This window comes from Numenius arquata, unplaced genomic scaffold (genome assembly GCF_964106895.1).
Source record: "Numenius arquata unplaced genomic scaffold, bNumArq3.hap1.1 HAP1_SCAFFOLD_260, whole genome shotgun sequence".
NCBI classification, from domain to species: Eukaryota; Metazoa; Chordata; class Aves; order Charadriiformes; family Scolopacidae; genus Numenius; species Numenius arquata.
This window is the reverse complement of record NW_027415098.1, coordinates 128,327-133,450: the sequence shown is the minus strand read 5'-3', so window position 1 is coordinate 133,450 and position 5,124 is coordinate 128,327.

The window sequence follows — 5,124 nt, the reverse complement described above, 5'->3', positions numbered from 1 at the left end:
CTAATAATAAGCCAACTATATGTTGGTCTAAAATGAGTTTTTGCTAGTCGTCTGCCTTATGTTTGGCAATGAACCTTCTGTTTAGGACCAGTACTTTTTCAGCTGTATGTTGTATACTTCAAAATCCAGCATTTAAAAGTTGCAGTATGTAGAAATGGTGCCAAATTAGCTACAACTGCCAAACATGCTAGAACCAAGTTGAGGAAAGTGATAAATAGTAAAAAGGAAAGGAGATCTTTAGTGGAGATCTCTTACTGGTGTTACAGATCTCATATATTTTCAGCCCTTCCTCTGTTTTCAGCATAGCAGTGCAAAGTCATATGTAATTTAAACCCAGGACTGCAGGCTATGCCCTTTAGTAACTTTTGAAAGACTGCTTAGGTATTGTTTAAGGGCCTTCTTTAGGGTGCAACAGACAACAGTTGAAAGGGGACTGTATGTGGAGCGCTTTATGGAAGAGGGGGCAGAGACAGTAGAAAAAAGGCAGTGAGCGTTTTAGGTGATGTCAATGCCGTAATGCTTTCTCTAGGGTATGTATGGGTGGAAGGCAGGTCAGAAGAGTCTCTCTTAAGCCTCATTTTAAGCCTCTTTTAAGTCATGTTTATGACTTATGCATTGGAAAGCAGCCTTAATGTCATGTCAGGCCTGTTTTCTGAAGATATACGGTGTAGGCAATTGTGAAACTGGAGACAGTAACTAAGCAAGGTGGGGAGGATACAAAGGAAAGATTTGAGAACTTGATGGGTACACTTAGGAGAGGTGAAAATGAAAATTTTGGCAATAGGTTTCAGGCAGAGCAAAAGACAAGTGAGATGATTGCCTAAAATAACAGAGAATAACCTGGGTGGTAAAATGTCCTGAAAAGCTACTAATTGCAGCAAGAGTCTGAAACAGCCTCCCAGGACATGAAGCCTGTCTAAAGTCTGCAACATGCTAGATTTATGGATAGGTTGATGTAAAGACTTGCTAGAGATAACAAGGTTCGGACGTAAAAGATGGTGTAGGCATCACAGCTCAGCTGTAGCTTTATTGTCAGGAGCTGGACAGGCAGGGGCAGGACTCGGGGTGGCCTAGCCCATCAGGAAGGAAGGAGCTTTGGGGTGCTATCAAAGGGTCGACTTCATGGATATGTCATGGCTCAAATCACTGCAGTGTGTAGGTTGACCAAAGCCCTGCTGTGACAAGCTGTGGCCTGGAGGTTCCCTTCCCCAGTTTTGTGGATCAACCAGGCACCACAGACTCACACGAATGGGGGTAAGAAGTGAGGAATGCAGGTCTGTACAAGCTCAAAGATGACAATACAAGATAACAGCAAACAGAAGAACCAAAAAGGGAACAACCCTGAATATTCATTTGTGATTGGAACATGGAACTGAACCCAAGCTTATCACAAGCACTGGGTGCACACTTAATCGGCTTGAAAGCACTGAGCACGGGGCGTAAGAAAGGAATAAAGCCAGAAGCCACACACTCCGTGTTGACTCGGACTCACTGCCAGCTGGCAGGTGGACTGACAGCCCAGCCATTGGCAGGGAGGCCCCCAGTGCCAACTGCCAGGGAAGACATGATTTGACCCAGCACGGCTCCAGTGTGGTGAGGGCATTCCTAGGGAAACTAATACTGGGGGGATAGCTCATAGGACATGGGTGAGAGCAATATTTTGTGCAGCCACGTTATTTGAAATAAGGCCCTACGACATTGATCAATTGTAAATATCTATCTGTCTATGGTAACGAAGAACTAAGTAAACTTGTTACTTTTTTTTACTTGGCATACATTTCTCCTGAGTGATTGCTTGGTTAGTCTCAGAATCATGAGACATTAGGAAAAGGTTCTTCATTGAGAGGGTGATCGGTGGCTGTGACAGGCTCCCCAGGGAAGTGGTCCTGGCAGCAGTGCAGGGAGCGTCTGGACAACGCTCTTAGTCATATGGTTTAGTTTTAGGTAGTTCTGCAAGGAGCAGGGCGTTGGACTCGGTGATCCTTATGGGTCCCTTGCAACTCTAAATATTCTATGACCCTATGATCTCCACTAGGTGCCTTCTTTTACCATAGTTTTGAGCATTTCTTTAAGAAATGTTGTCCAAGTTTAAGTGTTGTATTCTTTTTGTGTGCGATCCACTGCACCTGAATTTATTGCTGCATCTCACCACCCTTCTTGCACATTGCTTGATCTTTAAATTTCAAGGGTTTCTGCTTTAGCCTGCCCCACTGGTGGCTTCATGGTGCTTATGCTTTCACAGGTGTTGAGAAGGGTGGAGAAGCATGCAGAACACACCTGAGATACTCAGTTCTGAGAGTGAGTCATTGTCTCCATCTTCAGGTTAACACAAATTTGAGCCCATTCTCAAGCGGTCCAGCCTCACAGTTACCCTGGATGCTGTTCATATGTGAGCACACACTGAGCTCCTGATCCTCCAACAGGGCAGAGCCTGAGCACATTACTGCCCTAACATCAGACCAGGCTCTCACTTGTATGCTTAAGACAGCTTTAGAACCCACTTGTTCTTGCAGTGTAGACACTGGCTTTCTTTGTAAGAATATGCCATAGTACACTTTGAAATACACTTGCAGTTTTTATATATGTTAAATTTGCATTTGTGCTACACAGCACCTGAATCAGAATCATGGAATCAGAATGGTTTGGGTTGGAAGGGACATAGTCCAACCCTCCTGCCCTGCTGGGACATCTTTAGGTCAGGTTACTCAAAGCCCTGTCCAGCCTGACTTTGAACACTTCCTCTGATGGGGCATCCACAGCTTCTCTGGCTAATCCATTCCAGTGTCTTACTACCCTCATAATAAAAAAAATTCATTCCTTATATCTGATCTAATCTACCCTCTTTCACTTTAAAACCTTGTTGACACTGAACAGACAGAATGAATGTAAGTACTTTTGTTTCTTTAGGAAATGCCAAATGTCAGCATTCCCCTCCTTGCCAATTTGTTGATAAACATGTTAAGAAGCAGGAGCCTAGTGACTCTTTACTGCCTACAGACTTTACAGCATACTTGGTCCTTGGTTACTGTGCAGACATCTAGACTGTAAATCTGAAAAAGAGGAAAGAGTGGGAACCCTAAGGGTCCTCCCTATTTAGGAAGAGCAGCCAAATCCCTAGGAATTGTGTCTCAGTCGCTCACTTAAGCTGCCTGTGTTCTTAACAGGTGATCCACTTTTGTCCTGTCTCAGATATTGCACAATCCCATACTTTTTACTCATGGAGATCCTCACAGGCTTTACAGGGACCTCTAAGGACTCCATTCAGTTAAGAGAGTTAAAATCCTTTCTGAGACAGCCACTCCTTTTTCTGGATAAGTGCCAGGAAGCACCCATGTTTTTATGGAACCAGAGTCTAGGATGTTTGCTTCCAAATCCTATGATAAGAACGGTGGGGGCAAAGAAGTAAGGGTGGTTTTTCACTGAATTTGCTTCAAACCTAGTCCTGTAGGGTAGGCCTCAGGTAGAATACAAGTTGCTGAAACTATCCACCCGATTTTCTTCTCCCCTACACCATGGTCAGTGTATCAGTATATAGGTATGTACATAGGTACATACATAGGTACGTTAGTATCAAATCCACAGAAGCCACCAGAAAAAAAATTCAGCATTTTCCCAAGCCATGTTACTACTTTGTTGCATGATTCCTGGCAAACCACTTAGGTCTCGTATTTGCCTTTAAATGTAGGGCTTATTCAAACCCAGAGGAACAAAGCTGGGATTCAGACTAAGTCAGCAAACAAGCACTAAATTACTGGGCAATGTAGTTTTTATCCTACGTTAATCAGCAACTTCAACTCAGAAGTCATATGTAAAAACAGTGGAGTCTCACAAGAGTTCAGGTCAAAAATAGGAGCTTCCAGCCATGTCCAGAGGATAAGCAATGAGAATGATACTGTCATTCTTGATCCTGTTGCAGTTTCTGAGCATGCTGGGGCTTGTGACAAATAAATACAAATCAAGAATGCTGCTTCTCCAGGATTTCTCAATTTTCCTGTGTTTGTGTGCCAAGGATTTGCTCTCAGGGTAGACAAATATGAAATGCATGTGAAGACCAGAGAACGCTGCTCCAGTGTTGGCATGGGATGCTGCCAGGGAAAGGGCCAGGCCCGCCCCAGAGCAGCTCCTTCCCTTGACATAGGCATTGTTCTCCAAGTCAGCCTCATGAATCCTGAATGACAGGAACTGGGTGGGACTGGGTCATACTCTCTACCTCAAAGCCTTCCTGTTTGCACAGTCACAGTAGCCCCAGCTCAGCAGAAGATAATTTTGCCAAACTTTCAAGCTGGGGGAGCCTAAATAGAGCACATGTCACCCATAGACCTCAGAGGGCTTGGCAATTGAGGTCAGTACCACTTTCCTTACTTCATAGATGGGAAAACTGGTGAAACAAAGCTACAGAAAAGGGAAATTGTTTCCTTGAGATCACACGGCAGTTTGGACTGGGGAACTAGGGCATGGATCTCCTGTGCCCAGACCTGCTCTCCTAGGTAGTATGTGACTTAAAATGACAGTTATTTCAGGGGAGATGGTTGTCCTCATCATTTATGCTGACTCTCCTCCTACTCACAGCACCTCTTAGTAGTAAGCAAGGGCTTATAGTGCCTAAACGGAGGTAGAAAAGTACAGCTTTGAAATATCATCTTGCAGCAACTGTTGTGTAGTTCTGTATGTATCTTTTAGGAAGAAAAATATGCATGTTTGAATTATGCCATGTGTTGTGTTGATAAGGTCTTTTCATTTTCTGGCTATTTCCATGTAAACCACCTCTACCAGGCAAGTTCCTAGTAGGCTTCCTGGAGCCTCTGTCACTCTCCCTCTCCAAATAAACTATTAATGGGAAAGTGAGCACCTTTATTTCCCTGTCCTCTTCCATAAGGCATAGCAGAATTTGTTGGAACAGTCACTTTCTTTTCCTCCATCATCTTGATATATTTGTCACGTCTGTTTAAATGGCGTGATAAGAAAGCCAAGCAAGCAAAAAAAACCATAATCCCAAATGACTGAAAAAGTTGTGTCCACAAAGCTGCTTCCAGTGAGTTTCCCGTTTGCTTGGAGTTCCTACTAGACAACCCAGAAGGGACCCTGCAGAATTGTTACAGCTTTGTTGCTGAACCAATGTAATGA